Raw genomic sequence first — 19,374 nt, forward strand, 5'->3', positions numbered from 1 at the left:
ATATTGAGGTAACGCCCTCTACTCATGAGATCATGGCGGTTATCGCTCCTTGGACAACGGTCTGATCATGAGTGGTATCAAACCCAGACTAGTGCGCTCTTTACGAGAATCAGACAAGCACTGGGTCGAGGAACTCGATTCCGTACTTTGGGGACTCCGGACCACGCCCAATCGAACGACCGGATACACACCTTTCTTTATGGTATACGGCGCAGAGGCCGTATTTCCCTGTGACATTATTCATGATTCACCTAGAGTGCGCATGTATGAAGAGAAAGAAGCCGAACTGGATCGGCAGGACAACCTAGACGGACTCGAAGAGGAGCGTGATGTTGCTAAGGCCCGTTCCGCATTCTACCAACAATAGATCAGGTGTTACCAAAGCAGGGAAGTGCGGGCTAAAATATACAATGTTGGAGAACTCGTTCTACGCCTCCCAGAAAAGAAAAATGACAAGCTCAAGACCAGATGGGAGGGCCTCTTCATCATAGATGAATTCCTTACTGGAGGAGCCTATTGCCTTTGCAATGCAATGGACAATCACCTTGAGCCAAACCCATGGAACGAGGCTTGGCTCCGAAGATTCTACGCATAAGTTCGGCCCGGAGGGGCTGTATTTTTTGCTAGGTTTTTTCCTTTTTTCTTTCCCTTTCAATTTTTTCTTCTTTGTTTCTCCTGTATGTTCAGATTGACTGTATGATTCGGGGTACACATCCTTAAATTTATATACCCCACCATACATGGGGGCTTCTTTTAATGAAGCACTTTATTAAAAGAACTTATAAAGCTTCCTTGCCCACATTTATTGTTGCCTCTTGCCATTTTATGCACCTCTATGACTTAAGTTTTTGCTAAGATGGGTTGCCTTGCTCCTGTGCTTATGCCCTACGTTCCCGATTGTTCGGCTAGGGTGTAAAGGGACTACCTCTGCGATTGTTACAATTGGATTATCCGGACCTGTACCTCAAATGGGTGAAGCCGAAAGCTAGTGTTCTTAAGGGAATAATTGGTCAGCATGTGCACAAGGGACTGTTTCTTTTCGAACAGTAAAGGATTTAACCGCTCATACTTCGGATATGAGTCTCGACATGTATTATCTCACATGCATACCCCAAGAAAAGGAACCCTTAACGAAACTATTTTTCTTGGAAGATGTTTCTTACGTTAAATAGTAATATAACATAACTCCCCGAACATGTTTCGTCTGTTCGAGCTCTATGACCGGATTGCCTAGTTTCTGAAGATACTACATTGGTTCTTAGTCAAACACAGTACACGGAAACACTCCGACTTCTTGGTTTGGACGTGGAAGCCGAAGGTCGGCGATGACGAAATTTCTTATACATTCGGCTGGAGATAAGTTCGGTCATCAAGTACATTGGTACATAGAATCGAACAACTACTCTTTTTCCACACCTTCTAATAGGCTATCTAATTTACAATTTTGTTCGAGTATTTCACCACTATCATCACTTGGTCATATACCAAGCTTACTAGAATTTCCTTCCCATTAGGTCCTTGAGATCCGATACGGGCCATATGATTCGTATCAAGGCCGCTGTAGTGTCTTCACCATGGCCCATGCCTCTCGAGCACCTTCACGACAGGTAGACGTCTTCCATAGCTCAAAGCGACGCCGAGCACCCTTGAATAGATCGGCCAACCCCTACATAGTTTCTGGAGGGGAATCGGATGGCCATAAGGCTTTTGCCATATTCTTCATGGCCTTCCGGGCACACTCATGCAGCTTTGACAGTTCTTTTAGAACGTCGTTGTGAAGCCCGGACACATCCTCGTCATGGCAGCCGGTTAGCATACCTGTACGAAACAAATTGTCAACACTCCGCATTATTTGATTATATAATACTTCGGCTGGTTCAGAAAATGGTCATACCGAAAATGCCGTTCTTTAGTTTTTGATTTTCCTGTTGCGCCTCTTCAAGTCGAGCCTTCAAGCTCTCTATCTCTTCGGCCTGCTTCTTTATTTCTTCCTCTGAATTTTTATCTTTGCCAAAATACATTGGGGCACCCTTAATCTCTTCAAGCTCGGCGACAACTGCATTTTGCTGTGTCCGGCTTGTCTCAAGCTCCTGGGACAATGCGATGCTCTTCTCTTTGAGAACCTGCAGTAATAAAACAATCCTTAAATCGGTTTTTTCCTACTGCTTTAAGTCTCGGGGGCTACTACTATCTATCTACTAAAATTTCTTACATGTATATCCTTTGAGAATAGGCGAGCAAATCTTGTGAGTCCGTCACGGGTAGCTCGGATATAGGCACTTACAGTGCTAAGGGCGGTGAATTCCGGCTCCGTTAAGGCAGGGGCGCAAGGCCTCTTTCAAGTGACAATGATTCATTGCACTCTCCACTTCGGTGTTAGTCACGTACATCTCATCCGACTCTTCGTGGGCGAATGAGTTCTCGCCGTATCAGCATGCGCCCCTGTCCTGGTTGATGTCTCCGGCGCCGTATTGACTACAATGCGGTTGGCTGGGATTTTGTCCACGGTCCGCCGAATACCCTCCTACACTGACAGAGGGAGGATGAAAATGACAACTCGGCTACACGCCTAAAAATTTGGGATAAGGTTTGTATCTTTGGGATGATGGAGCAGGTTCGGTGGCACTCCCGGCCTCCTTTCGCTTTGCACGACCACCCCTCGAGGGTGCGGTTTATCTTTTTGTTGCCTGCGAAGGAAATATGCCCTAGAGGCAATAATGAAGTCATTATTTATTTCCTTAATTCATGATAAATGTTTATTATTCATGCTAGAATTGTATTAACCGGAAACTTAGTACATGTGTGAATACATAGACAAAACTTATAGTCCCTAGCATGCCTCTACTTGACTAGCTCGTTAATCAAAGATGGTTATGTTTCCTAACCATAGACATGTGTTGTCATTTGATGAATGGGGTCACATCATTAGGATAATGATGTGATGGACATGACCCATCCATTAGCTTAGCATTATGATCATTACAGTTTCATTGCTACTGCTCTCTTCATGACTTATACATGTTCCTCAGGCTATGAGATTATGCAACTCCCAAATACCGTGTGCTACCAAATGTCACAACATAAATGGGTGATTATAAATGTGCTCTATAGGTGTCTCCAAAGGTGTTTGTTGGGTTGGCATAGATCAATATTTGGATTTGTCACTCCGTGTTTCGGAGAGGTATCTTTGGGCCCTCTCGGTAATACTCATCACTATAAGCCTTGCAAGCATTGTGACTAATGAGTTAGTTGCAGGATGAAGTATTACAAAATGATTAAAGAGACTTCCCGGTAACGAGATTGAACTAGGTATGAAGATACCGACGATCGAATCTCGGGCAAGTAACATACCGATGACAAAGGAAACACCGTATGTTGTTATGCGGTTTGACCGATAAAGATCTTCGTAGAACATGTGGGATCCAATATGAGCATCCAGGTTCCGCTATTGGTTATTGACCGGAGATGAGTCTCGGTCATGTCTACATAGTTCTCGAAGCTGTAGGGTCCGCACACTTAACGTTCGATAATGATTTGTATTATGAGTTATGTTATTTGATGTACCAAAGGTAGTCCGGAGTCCCGGATGAGATCATGGACATGACGAGGAGTCTTGAAATGGTCGAGATGTAAAGATCGATATATTGGAAGGCTATATTCGGACATCGGAAAGGTTTCGAGTGATTCGGGTATTTTTCGGAGTACCGGAGAGTTACGGGAATTCGTATTGGGCCTTAATGGGCCATACGGGAAAGGAGAGAAAGGCCTCAAGGGTGGCCGCGCCCCTTCCCCATGGACTGGCCCGAATTTGACTAGGGAAGGGGGCCGGCCCCTTCCTTCCTTCTCCTTCTCCATTCCCCTTTTCCTATTCGATGTGGGAGGTGGAATCCTACTAGGACTAGGGAGTCCTAGTAGGACTCCACACTTTGGGCGTGCCCTATGAGGACCGGCCTCCTCCTCCCTCCCTCCTTTATATACGTGGCCAAGGGCACCCCAATAGCACAACAGACAACACAACTTGACATTGTTTAGCCGTGTGCGGTGCCCCCTTCCATAGTTACACACCTCAGTCATATGCTCGTAGTGCTTAGGCGAAGCCCTACGCCGGTAACTTCATCATCACCGTCACCACGCCGTTGTGCAGACAAAACTCTCCCTTGGCCTCAACTGGATCAAGAGTACGAGGGACGTCCCCGAGCTGAACATGTGCTGATCGCGGAGGTGCCGTACGTTCGGTGTTAAGATCGGTTGGATCATGAAGATGTACGACTACATCAACCACGTTGTCGTAACGCTTCCGCTTTCGGTCTATGAGGGTACGTGGACACACGCTCCCCTCTCGTTGCTATGCATCACATGATAGATCTTGCGTGATTGTATGAATTTTTTTGAAATTACCGCGTTCCCCAACAGTGGCATCTGAGCCAGGTCTATGCTTAGATGTTATATGCACGAATAGAACACAAAGAGTTGTGGGTGATAATAGTCATACTGCTTACCAGCATGTCATACTTTGTTTCGGCGATATTGTTGGATGAAGCAGCTCAGACCAACATTACGCGTACGCTTATGCGAGACTGGTTCTACCGACGTGCTTTGCACACGGGTGGCTAGTGAGTGTCTGTTTCTCCAACTTTAGTTGAATCGAGTGTGGCTACGCTCGGTCCTTGTTGAAGGTTAAAAGAATACACTTGACGAAAAATCATTGTGGTTTTGATGCGTAGGTAAGAACGGTTCTTGCTAAGCCCGTAGCAGCCACGCAAAACTTGCAACAACAAAGTAGAGGATGTCTAACTTGTTTTTGCAGCGCATGTTGTGATGTGATATGGTCAAGACGTGATGCTATATTTTATTATATGAGATGATCATGTTTTGTAACAGAGTTATCGGCAACTGGCAGGAGCCATATGGTTGTCGCTTTTATTGTATGCAATGCAATTGCCCCGTATTTTTTTTACTTTATCACTAAGCAGCAGCGATAGTTGTAGAAGCAATAGTTGGCGAGATGACAATGATGCTTCGATGAAGATCAAGGTGTCAAGCCGGTGATGATGGTGATCATGACGGTGCTTTGGAGATGGAGATCAAAGGCACAAGATGATAATTGCTTATTTCGATGGTAGCTTTATAAGATGATCTCTCACTAAATTTTAAGGTATAAGTGTTCCCCCTGAGTATGCACTGTTGCTGTAGTTCGTTGTGCCGAGACACCATGTGATGATCGGGTGCGGTAAGCTCTACGTTCACATACAATGGGTGCAAGCCAGTTTTGCACATGCAGAATACTCGGGTTAAACTTGACGAGCCTAGCATATGCAGATATGGCCTCGGAACACTGGAGACCGAAAGGTCGAGCATGAATCATATAGTAGATATGATCAAGATAGTGATGTTCACCATTGAAAACTACTCCATCTCACGTGATGATCAGACATGGTTTAGTTGATTTGGATCACGTGATCACTTAGATGATTAGAGGGATGTCTATCTAAGTGGGAGATCTTAAGTAATATGATTAATTGAACTTTAATTTATCACGAACTTAGTCCTGATAGTATTTTGCAAATAATGTTGTAGATCAATAGCTCGCGTTGTTGGTTCCCTATTTTTTTATATGTGTTCCTAGAGAAAACTAAGTTGAAAGGTGATAGTAGCAATGATGCGGACTGGGTCCGTGATCTGAGGTTTATCCTCATTACTGCACAAAAGAATTATTTCATTGATGCACCGCTAGGTGACAGACCTATTCCAGGAGCAGATGTAGACGTTATGAATGTTTGGCTAGCTCAATATGATGACTACTTGATAGTATAGTGCACTATGCTTAACGACTTAGAATCGGGACTTCAAAGACATTGTTAACATCATGGACCATATGAGATGTTCCAGGAGTTAAAGTTAATATTTCAAGCAAATACCCGAGTTGAGAGATATGAAGTCTCCAACAAGTTCTATAGCTAAAAGATGGAGGAGAATAGCTCAAGCAGTGAGCATGTGCTCAGATTGTCTGGGTACTACAATCGCTTGAATCAAGTGGGAGTTAATCTTCCAGATAATATAGTGATTGACAGAGTTCTCTAGTCACCATCACCAAGTTACTAGAACTTCGTGATGAACTATAGTATGCAAGGGATGACGAAAACGATTCCCGAGCTCTTCGTGATGCTGAAATCGACGAAGGTAGAAATCAAGAAAGAGCGTCAAGTGTTGATGATTGACAAGACCACTAGTTTCAAGAAAAGGGCAAAAGGGAAAGAAAGGGAACTTCAAGTAGAATGGGAAGCAAGTTGTCACTCCCATGAAAAAGCCCAAAGCCGAACCAAAGCCTGAAACTGAGTGCTTCTACTGCAAAGGAAATGGTCACTGGAAGCGGAAGTGCCCTGAATATTTGGTGGGTAAGAAGGATGGCAAAGTGAACAAGGGTATATTTGATATACAGGTTATTGATGTGTACCTTACTAGTGTTTATAATATCCCCTGGGTATTTGATACTTGTTTGGTTGCTATGATTAGTAACTCGAAACAGGAGTTACAGAATAAATAGAGACTAGTTGAGGGTGAAGTGATGATGTGTGTTGGAAGTGGTTCCAAGATTGATATGATCATCATCGCACACTCCCTATACTTTCGATATTAGTGTAGAACCTAAATAAATGTTATTTGGTGTTTGCGTTGAGCATAAATATGATTAGATCATGTTTACTGCGATACGATTATTCATCTAAGACGGAGAATAAATTGTTATTTTGTTTACATGAATAAAACCTTCTATGGTCATACACCCAATGTTGATGGCTTATTGAATCTTGATCATAGTAATACACATATTCATAATATTGATGCCCAAAGATGCAAAGTTGATAATGATAGTGCAACATATTTGTGGCACTGTCATTTGGGTCATATCGGTGTAAAGCGCATGAAGAAAATCCATAAAGATGGATTTTTGGAATCACTTGATTATGAATCATTTGATGCTTGCGAACCGTGCCTTATGGGCAAGATGACTAAAACTCCGTTCTCCGGAACAATGGAACGAGCTTGTGACTTATTGGAAATGATACATACCGATGTATGCGGTCCAATGAGTGTTGATGCTCATGGAGGGTATCGTTATTTTCTGACCTTCACAGATGATTTGAGCAGATATGGGTATATCTACTTAATGAAACACAAGTCTGAAACATTTGAAAAGTTCAAGGAATTTCAGAGTGAAGTGGAGAATCATCATAACAAGAAAATAAAGTTTCTATGATCTGATCGTAGAGGAGAATATTTGAGTTACGATTTTGGCCTTCATTTAAAACAATGTGGAATAGTTTCACAGCTCACGCCACATGGAACACCACAGCGTAATGGTGTGTCCGAACGTCGTAACCATACTTTATTGGATATGGTGCGATCTATGATGTCTCTTACCAGGTTACCACTATCGTTTTGGGGTTATGCATTAGAGACAACTACATTCACGTCAAACAGGGCACCATCAAAATCCATTGAGACGATGCCTTATGGAACTATGGTTTGGCAAGAAACCAAAGTTGTCGTTTCTTAAAGTTTGGGGCTGTGATGCTTATGTGAAAAAGCTTCAACCTGATAAGCTTGAACCCAAATCATAGAAGTGCGTCTTCATAGGATACCCAAAGGAAACTATTGGATACACCTTCTATCACAAATCCGAAAGCAAGATTTTCGTTGCTAAAAATGTATTCTTTCTAGAGAAGGAGTTTCTCTCGAAAGAAGTGAGTGGGAGGAAAGTAGAACTTGATGAGGTAATTGTACCTTCTCCCGAATTGGAAAGTAGTTAATCGCATAAATCAGTTCCAGTGATTCCTACACCAATTAGTGAAGAAGCTAATGATGGTGATCATGAAACTTCAGATCAAGTTACTACAGAACCTCGTAGATCTTCCAGAGTATGGTCCACACCAGAATGGTACGGTAATCCTATTCTGGAAGTCATGTTACTAGACCATGATGAACCTATGAACTATGAGCAAGCGATGATGATCCTAGATTCCGCGAAATGGCTTGAGGCCATGAAATCTGAGATGGGATCCATGTATGAGAACAAAGTGTGGACTTTGGTGGACTTGCCTGATGATCGGCAAGCCATAGAATATAAATGGATCTTCAAGAGGAAGATGGACGCTAATAGTGGTACTATCTACAAAGCTCCAATTGTCGCAAAAGGTTTTCGACAAGTTCAAGGAGTTGACTACGATGAGACTTTCTCACCCGTAGTGATGCTTAAGTCTGTTTGAATCATGTTAGAAATTGCTGCATTTCATGATCATGAAATTTGGCAGATGGATGTCAAAACTGCATTCCTGAATGAATTTCTAGAATAAGAGTTGTATATGATGCAACCAGAAGGTTTTGTCGATCCAAAGGGTGCTAACAAAGTGTGCAAGCTCCAGTGATCCATTTATGGACTGGTGCAAGCCTCTCGGAGTTGGAATGAATGCTTTGATAGTGTGATCAAAGCATATGGTTTTATACGGACTTTTGGAGAAGCCTGTATTTACAAGAAAGTGAGTGGGAGCTCTGTAGCATTTCTAATATTATATGTGGATGACATATTGTTGATTGGAACTGATATAGAATTTCTGGATAGCATAAAGGGATACTTGAATAAGAGTTTTTCAATGAAAGACCTCGGTGAAAGCTGCTTACATATTGGGCATCAAGATTTATAAAAATAGATCAAGGCACTTGATAAGATTTTTCAATGAGTATATACCTTGATAAAGTTTTGGAGAAGTTCAAAATGGATCAGTCAAAGAAAGGGTTCTTGCCTATATTACAAGGTGTAAAGTTGAGTAAGACTCAAAGCCTGACCACAACAGAAAATAAAAAGAGAATGAAAGTCATTCCCTATGTCACAGTCATAGGTTCTATAAAAGTATGATGTGTTGTGTACCAAACCTATTGTGAACCCTGCCCTGAGTTTTAGCAAGGGAGTACAATTGTGATCTAGGAGTAGATCAATGGACAGCGGTCAAATTATCCTTAGTTAGGACTAAGGAAATGTTTCTCGGTGATGGGGGTGATAAAGAGTTCGTCATAAAAGGTTATGTCGATGCAACCTTTTACACCGATTTAGATGACTATAGGTATCAATCTGGATACATATTGGGAGTGGGAGAAACTAGCTAGAGTAGCTCTATGCAGAGCATTGTAGACATAGAATATTTGCAAAATACATACAGCTCTGAATGTGACAGGCTCGTTGACTAAACTTCTCTCACGAGGAAAACATGATCATACCTTAGTACTCTTTCGGTGTTAATCACATAGCAATGTGAACTAGATTATTGACTCTAGTAAACCCTTTGGGTGATTGGTCACATGACGATGTGAACTATGGGTGTTAATCACATACAGATGTGAATACTGGTGTTAAATCACATGGTGATGTGAACTAGATTATTGACTCTAGTGCAAGTGGGAGACTGAAGGAAATATGCCCTAGAGGCAATAATAAAGTTATTATTTATTTCCTTAATTCATGATAAATGTTTATTATTCATGCTAGAATTGTATTAACTGGAAACTTAGTACATGTGTGAATACATAGACAAAATTTATAGTCCCTAGTATGCCTCTACTTGACTAGCTCGTTAATCAAAGATGGTTATGTTTCCTAACCATAGACATGTGTTGTCATTTGACCAATGAGGTCACATCATTAGGAGAATGATGTGATGGACATGACCCATCCATTAGCTTAGCATTATGATCATTACAGTTTCATTGCTACTGCTCTCTTCATGACTTATACATGTTCCTCAGACTATGAGATTATGCAACTCCCGAATATCGGAGGAACACTTTGTGTGCTACCAAACGTCACAACGTAAATGGGTGATTAGAAAGGTGCTCTACAGGTGTCTCCAAAGGTGTTTGTTGGGTTGGCATAGATCGAGATTAGATTGTCACCCCGTGTTACGGAGAGGTATCTCTGGGCCCTCTCGGTAATACTCATCACTATAAGCCTTGCTAGCATTGTGACTAATGAGTTAGATGCGGGATGAAGTATTACGAAACGAGTAAAGAGACTTGTCAGTAATGAGATTGAACTAGGTATTGAGATACCGACGATCGAATCTCGGGCAAGTAACATACCGATGACAAAGGGAACAACATATGTTGTTATGCGGTTTGACCGATAAAGATCTTCATAGAACATGTGGGAGCCAATATGAGCATCCAGGTTCCGCCATTGGTTATTGACCGGAGATGAGTCTCGGTCATGTCTACATAGTTCTCGAACCTGTAGGGTATGCATGCTTAACGTTTGATGACGATTTGTATTACGATTTATGTGATTTGATGTACCGAAGGTAGTTCGGAGTCCCGGATGAGATCATGGACATGACGAGGAGTCTCGAAATGGTTGAGACGTAAAGATTGATATATTGGAAGGCTATATTTGTACATCGGAAAGGTTCTGAGTGATTCGGGTATTTTCAGAGTACCGGAGAGTTACGGGAATTCGTATTGGGCCTTAATGGGCCATACGAGAAAGGAGAGAAAGGCCTCAAGGGTGGTCGCGCCCCTTCCCCGTGGACTGGTCCGAATTGGACTAGGGAAGGGGGCCGGCCCCTTCCTTCCTTCTCCTTCTCCCTTCCCCTTTTCCTATTCCATGTGGGAGGTGGAATCCTACTAGGACTAGGGAGTCCTAGTAGGACTCCACACTTTGGGCGCGCCCTATGAGGGACGGCCACCTCCTCCCTCCATCCTTTATATACGTGGCCAAGGGGCACCCCAATAGTACAACAGACAACACAAGTTGACATTGTTTAGGCGTGTGCGGTGCCCCCCTCCACAGTTACACACCTCGGTCATATCGTCGTAGTGCTTAGGTGAAGCCCTGCGCCGGTAACTTCATCATCACCGTCACCACGCCATCGTGCAGATGAAACTCTCCCTTGGCCTCAACTGGATCAAGAGTACGAGGGACGTCCCCGAGCTGAACGTGTGCTTATCACGGAGGTGCCGTACGTTCGGTGCTAAGATCGGTTGGATCGTGAAGACTTATGACTACATCAACCGCGTTGTCATAATGCTTCCGCTTTCAGTCTATGAGGGTACGTGGACACACTCTCCCCTCTCGTTGCTATGCATCACATAGATAGATTTTGCGTGATCGTAGGAAATGTTTTGAAATTACCGCGTTCCCCAACAGCCCAGCCCTGAGTACGGCTTGCTGAGCGCCGATCCTGTGGAATGCGGCCTAGTACGGAGGGTAAAGCAGAAGTATATTTCTCTCTAAAAGAATACGATTCCCGAACACTTATCTTAACAAAGGGATAGAGGTCGGGATAATCGGCCATAACAGCCACATCTGAGCCATTAAGGCTCGCGTGGTAATAGACTCCGTCTTCAAACTCCACAAATATGTTCGGATCTTCATGGAATCCGGGGTCTTCATTGCGAGCATGATCTTCTGGTTGAGGGGCGGGAAAATTAATGTTCTTGATCATTAGCCTCCATGACTATCTCAAAAAACAACCAGGGTCTCTAGTTAATGCATCTTAACGATTGAAAAGTATTGAATGGCTAAAAAAGAACTTACCCACTCGATGGGGTTGTACATGGAGTAGCCTTCATGACAATTCAGGCGGATGAAGTTTTCTTCTTCCCCCTTATAAAGGTCAATCAGCATGGCAGCCAATGCGGTTTGATCAGCCGGACTCTTTCGCCTGTAGCAAGACGCGTCGTTCTCTCCATTATAGTTCCATAAGGGAGTCGCCCTGGACTGGAGTGGTTGGATGCATCTTTGTATCGTAATTGCCATGACTTCAATAACGGAGAGCCTAGAATGGGCTAATACCCTGATATTACTCACCAACCGCATTACCTCCGCACTATCCTCTTGTTTCGGGGACTTGGGGCGCCAGATGTATAACTTCTTTAAGGGCGCGCTGGAGAATTCGGGTAGTCCTTACCAAATATGGTCCGGAAGGGGAACATCTTCAATATAGAACCATTTTGAAGACCATTCAGTAGACCCTTTCTTCGGAGTCCCGACCAGAATCCAGATCCGGCTATGCGCCATACTTTGGTGCCACCCACTTTGAATATTGATCCTCCGCCCTCGTGGCAGGGGACGAGGCAGAAGAACTTTTTCCATAGTTCAAAATGAGCCGCACGACCGAAAAACAATTCGCAAAGGGCGACCAAACCAGAAATGTGTAAGATAGAACCTGGTGTGAGGTTGTGTAGTTGGATCCCGTAGAATTCCAGTAAGCCCCTGAGGAAGGGGTGGATTGGGAATCCCACGCCCCTCATGAGGAATGAGATAAAGCATACCCTCTCCCCTTGGTGGGTTTGGGGAAATTCTCCGCCAATGCATCAACGCCCATAGAAGTTAACCCTGCCCGCACGGAGACTAGATCTACAGGGGGAAGATATCCTTGCATCTGGAGCCGATTGAGATGGAGGTGTGATACAGAGCAGCTTTGCCAATCCCCCTCTTGAGGGTCGTGGGGACACAAGTAGGAGCCGAGAATGCTGACCATGGTTTGAGTTTTTCCCGTGGTCGTCTCTGTTGATCTCGAGGTGATGTGATGGCGTTTTGAGGATCTTACCCCTTTATATAGGCGCTGCCTGTGCCTACTGATAATATTAAAATACAAGGGTAATGGACCGTTCGCATTTACCCAGATGCTTGGGAATCAAAGCGACGGCGGGAAGGGATCATACAGACTGGACACAGGAATCAATGCCGGACTATCATCAATCCAGCGTTGTGAAGAACCCGCCTTGCAAAGCCGAAGACTTATGTCTGCACACTACATCGTCATTGAAGGCAAGTTCGGGGGCTACTGAGTGAGTCCTGGATTCAGGGGTCCTCAAGTGCCCGGCCTAAGAGTATGGGACGTATAGGATGGTCCGTGCGAAGATCAAGCTAAAGATTACCTCCCGTGCCCGGATAGGACTTATCCTTATGTGGCCGGCAATATTAGAGTCCGGAAGTCTCCTTCCTTGATGGAACCGACCTTGTATCAACCCTCCAATGTGTATATAAGCTGGAGGTTAGTCCATAGGGGTAGGAATCATTAGAATACTCATAGGCTAGACATCTAGGGTTTAGCCATTACGATCTCGAGGTAGATCATCTCTTGTAACCTCCATACTCGATGAATATAATAAAGCAGGAGTAGGGTTTTACCTCCCTTAAGAGCGCCCGAACCTGGGTAAACATTGTGTCCCTTGTCCTCCTGTTACCATCGATCCTTAGACGCACAGCTTGGACCCTACTACCCGAGATTTGTCGGTTTTGACACTGACAATGAGGTTCATGAAGACACTCCAACAAATGATAAAGAACCAGATAATGATGTTGAGATAGAACCAGCTGTTGATCTTGATAACCCACAACCTAAGAATAAACGATATGATAAAAGAAACTTTGTTGCTAGAAAACACGGTAAGGAAAGAGAACCATGGGTTCAAAAGTCTATGCCCTTTCCACCTAAGTCAACTAAAAAGAAAGATGATGAAGAAATTTGAATGCTTTGCTGAAATGTTGAGGCTAGTTTTTCATCGAACTCGCTTAACTGATATCTTAAAAATGCCTCCTTATGCAAAGTACATGAAAGACATCATCACCAATAAGAAAAAAATACTGGAAGCTGAAATCTCCACTATGCTCGCTAATTATACTTTTAAGGACGGAGTACCTTAAAAACTTGGAAATCCGGGAATACCAACTATACCTTGCTCCATTAAAAGAAATTATGTGAAAATTGCAATATGTGGTTTGGGAGCTGGTGTTAGTGTTATGCCTTTCTCTTTATATAAAAGACTTGATTTGAATAAACTCACACCTATCGGAATATCTTAGCAAATGGCTGACAAATCAACTGCCATACCTATCGGTATTTGTGAGGATGTGCCCATTGTTGTTGCTAACGTTACTATTTTGACCGACTTTGTTATACTTGAGATGCCCGAGGATGACAATATGTAGATTATCCTTAGTAGAACCTTCTTGAATACTGCAGGGGCTGTCATTGATTGCAATAAAAGTAAGGTCACTTTTCATATCAATGGTAATGAGCATGTGGTGTACTTTCCGAAGAAACAATTCCAAGTGAACGGTACTAATGTTATTGAAAAATCTCCGACAATCACTATTGGAAGTTTTCAACTACCTCTACCTACTGTTAAAAAGAAATATGAAATGCTTATTGTTGGGGATATTCATATTGTTGGGGAACATAGCATGCAATTTCAAAAAAATCCTACGATCACGCAAGATCTATCTAGGAGATGCATAGCAACGAGAGGGGGAGAGTGTGTCCACGTACCCTCGAAGACCGAAAGCAGAAGCATTATGTTAACGCGGTTGATGAAGTCGAACGTCTTCTTGATCCAACCGATCTAGCACCGAACGTATGGCACCTCCGAGTTCAGCACACGTTCAGCTCGATGACGTTCCTCGAACTCTTGATCTAGCAGAGGGTCGAGGGAGAGTTTCATCAGCACGACGGCGTGATGACGGTGACGGTGATGTGATCCGCGCGGGGCTTCTCCTAAGCACTACGATGCTATGACCGGAGGTGTAAACTGTGGAGGGGGGCACCGCCCACGACTAAGAGAATCTCTGATCTGCCTTTGGGGTGCCCCCCGCCCCCGTATATAAAGGAGGGGGAGAGAGGCCGGCGGCCAGGAGGGGCGCGCCATGGGGGAGTCCTACTTAGACTACTAGTCCAAGTAGGATTCGCCCCCCCCCTTTTTCCTCTCTCCACCAGAGGGAATAGGAAGGAGACAGAGAGGGAAAGGGAAGGGGTGTGCCGCTCCCTCCTCCTTGTCCTATTCGGACTCCCTAGGAGGGGGTGCGTGGCCACCCCCCGCGGGCTTCCCTCTCTCTCCCATAGGCCCATGTTGGCCCAACACTTCCCCGGGAATTCCGGTAACCCCTCGGTACTCCGGTAAAATACCTGAATCACTCGTAACCATTCCGATGTCCGAATAAAACCTTCCAATATATGAATCTTTACCTCTCGACCATTTCAAGACTCCTCATCTTGTCTGTGATCTCATCCAGGACTCCGAACAAACTTCGGTCACCAAAACACATAACTCATAATACAAATCTTCATCGAACGTTAAGCATGCGGACTCTACGGGTTCGAGAACTATGTAAACATGATCAAGAAACATCTCTGATCAAAACCAATAGCGGAACCTGGATGCTCATATTGGTTCCTACATATTTTATGAAGATCTTTATCGGTCAAACCGCATAACAACATACGTTGTTCCCTTTGTCATCGGTATGTTACTTGCCTGAGAACCGATCGTGGGTATCTTGATACCTAGTTCAATCTCGTTACCGGTGATACGTCTCCGTCGTATCTGTAATTTTTGATTGTTTCATGCCAATATTATTCAACTTTTACATATTTTTGGCAAGTTTCTATATGATTTATTTGGACTAACTTACTTATCCAGTGCCCAGTGCCAGTTCCTGTTTGTTGCATGTTTTTGTATTGCAGAAAATCCATATCAAACAAAGTCCAAACATGATGAAACTCTACGGAGAATTATTTTGGAATATTTGTGAATTTTTGGAGGTGGAATCAATGTAAACGGAGGCCCGAGGCCACCATAACCCACTAGTGCGCGCCACCAGGCCTAGGTGCGCCTTGGTGTATCATGCCCTCCTCAAACGTCGATTCAAGCTCTACTTCGGGCGCAAGGAAGCTTATATCCAAAAAAAATCATGTAAAAATCTCAGTGCGATCGTAATTACGGATCTCCGAGAATTTAAGAAACCGTGAAGGGCCAAATCTGGGGAACACAAAACAAAAGAGAACAGAGAGGGAGCTCCAATCTCGGAGGGGCTCCTGCCCCTCCGCTGCCATGGAGGCCATGGACCAGAGGGGGAACTCTCCTCCCATCTAGGGGGGAGGCCAAGGAAGAAGAAGAAGGAGGGGGGCTACCGTCAACAACAACTTTCTCCCCTCTATGCAGCGGTGTAACACCCCTTCTCCCTGCAGTAATCTCTACTTAAACATGGTGCTCAACTCCATATATTATTTCCCAATGATCTATGTTTATCCTATGATGTTTGAGTAGATCTATTTTGTCCTATGGGTTAATCGTGATCTTGGTTGGTATGATTGTATATTTTATTTATGGTGCTGTCCTACAGTGCCCTCCGTCTCGCGCAAACGTGAGGGCCCCCCGCTGTAGGTTGCAATATGTTCATGATTCGCTTATGGTGGGTTGTGAGAGTGATAGAAGCTTAAATCCGAGTAGGTGGGTTGTTGCATATGTGAGTAAAGAGGACTTGATACTTAATGCTATGGTTGGGTTTCACGACCATGATCTTTAGTAGTTGTAGATGCTTGCTAGAGTTCCAATCATAAGTGCATATGATCCAAGTAGAGACAGTATGTTAGCTCATGCCTCTCCCTCATATAAAATTGCAAGAATGATTACCGGTAGTTGTTATCGATTGCCTAGGGACAAATGACTTTCTTGTTGACAAAAGATATCCACTTTTAGTACCTTGCAATTATTTGTAGTTTTATTCTCGCAAAGTACTCGTAGTTTTATTCTTGCAAATTAGTTTCATACTTGTTTTAGGTAAAGCAAACGTCAAGTGTGTGTAAAGTTGTATCGATGGTCGATAGAACTTGAGGGAATATTTGTTCTTCCTTTAGCTCCTCGTTGGGTTCGACACTCTTATTTTTCAAAGAAGGCTACAAACGATCCCCTATACTTGTGGGTTATCAAGACCTTTTTCTGGCGCCGTTGCGGGGGAGCAATAGCGTGGGGTAAATATTCTCGTGTGTGCTTGTTTGATTTATTACTAAGTAGTTTTTATTTCCTATTCTAAGTTGTTCTCTATCTTTAGTTATGGATATGGAACACGAAACACCAAAAAAATTAGTTGTACTTGCTACTCATGGAGATGGGGAACCTCCTAAAACCCTCGATACTCGTTATGTGAAAAATATTATGCACTACTTTGATAATCCTGAGAAAACGCCATTCAACTTGATAATGGGAGTAACGTTGGATCAACATGAATACTTTAAGGATTATCGATTGACTCATAAAGGGAAATTGTTTTGGGATCAAATTCATATGTTGCATTGGTATGCTCGGGAGCTATGCTTGAGATATGATTTTACTTGTTGCTCTAGGATAAATGCTCCACACATTCCCTTTCATGCAAATTCAATGATAATGAAACCTTGGCTTCTTATGCTAATGGTATATATGATTACTATGATGTGGAACGAATAGAAGAATTTGTTGCTTTTAAGGGTGCTTATGAAATTGAATCTTTGTTTTTAAAGTATGAAGTTTTGATGATGATGTTTATAGACCTGAAAATTTTGCCATCCTTAAATATTGCTATGATAATTACAAATATAATTCTGAAATTGATGCATTTATTGAGATAATCTCCGCTGTCCAAGAGGAGACTAATATTTTGCAGGAGTCTATGGAAGAAGGAATTGATGAAACTGTGAGCTCATTGGATGAAAAAGATGATGAGAGCGAAGAACAAAATGAGGAAGAGCGTATTGATCACCCGTGCCCACCTTCTAATGAGAGTAACTCTTCAACTCATAGATTGTTTAATTTCCCTTCGTTCTTACCGAAGGAAAAATGCTATGATAATTGCTATGATCACGTTGATTCGTTTGAAATATCCCTTTTTGATGATGCTTCCCATGCTTGTGGCCAAGATGCCAATATGAATTACACTTATGGATATGAACTTGCTATAGTTCCTTATGTTGAGAATGAAATTTTTGCTATTGCACCCACACATGATAATCCTATTATCTTTTTGAATTCTCCAAACTACTGGTATCGAAGAAGTTTGCACTTGTTAAGGATTATGTTGATGGGTTGCCTTTTATTTTTGCACATGATAATTTTGATGAATGTAATATGCATGTGCTTGCTACTCCTACTTGCAATTATTATGAGAGAGGAACTACATCTCCACCTCTTTATGTTTCCAACACGATAAAATTGCAAGAAACTACTTATGCTATGTATTAGCCTTTACTCGATGTGCATTAATTGTTCTTGTATGACACGCTGATGCATAGGAAGAGAGTTATACTTCGTCATTGCTTGATATATGTTGCTTTGTGCTCACTACTAAATGCCAAATCATTGTTAATTAAAATTGGCTTTGATATACCTTGGGATCCGGTGGATCCATTACATGAGCACTTTATGCCTAGCTTAATGACTTTAAAGAAAGCGCTGCCAGGGAGACAACCCGAAAGTTTTAGAGAGTCATTTTATTCTGTTGAGTGCATTTATAAAGTTTAAAATAAAAAAAATATAGAGGGGAACTTAAAGATTTTTCAAAAAGAGAAGCGATTGAAAGGTGATGCATTGTGGGAGTGAGGGTCGACCTTGAACACTTGTGTTCATGCTCATGGAAACAATGTAAAAAAGTTCATGAAGATTCTCACAAAAATAATTATCCCCTTGTACAATTCCATTGTATTATAAAAATAATGTGCCAAGATTTGCCTTTAGGATGAGTAGATTGCTTGTTGGTTTGTGCGGTGAAAAACAAAAACTTTGGCTGTAGTGCTCGATTTTACATTTTTTACTGGAACGTCAAATCGTTCTGAAACTTTTTGTAATGTATTTATATAAAAAAATTATTTGTTCCTAATTTTTTCAGAATTTTTAGAGTTACATAAGTATGGTGGGTGTTCAAATCTTTACAGACTGTCCTGTTTTCACAGATTGCTGTTATAGCTTCTTTATTTGCGTATGTTTGAATTCTTGTTGAAGCCTCATTGACTTGGGTCCATAGAATTGTGATAGCATACAGTGGGTAATGTTTGTTTATAATTATAAAATAATGTTACAGCAGTACATGATGGGATTTCATTGCCATATTCACTAACCCCGCCACTTAAAGTTTGGTTAAGTTTTGTGTGGATGAAGTGTTCGAAGATCGAGGAGGTCTCGATATGAGGAGAATGAGGAGAGGCAAGAGCTCAAGCTTGGGGATTCCCAAGGAACCCCAAGTAAATATTCAAGGAGACTCAAGCCTCTAAGCTTGAGGATTCCCCGGAAGGCATCCCATCTTTCTTCAACAAGTATCGTTATGTTTTCGGTTTCATTTCATTCATATGATATGTGCAAATCTTGGAGCGTCTTTTGTGTTTATTTTTTACTTTTCAATTATGCACCATGATAGAATGAGATAATTCATGGTTGATTTGTAGAATGCTCATTGCACTTAACTTATATCTTTTGAGTATGGCTTTATAGAATGCTTCATGTGCTTCACTTATATCTATTTAGAGAGACAAACAGAATTGGTCATTTGCACGGTTAGTCATAAAATCCTACATAAAA

The sequence above is a fragment of the Triticum dicoccoides genome, chromosome 2B, assembly GCF_002162155.2.
Source record: "Triticum dicoccoides isolate Atlit2015 ecotype Zavitan chromosome 2B, WEW_v2.0, whole genome shotgun sequence".
Lineage (NCBI taxonomy): Eukaryota > Viridiplantae > Streptophyta > Magnoliopsida > Poales > Poaceae > Triticum > Triticum dicoccoides.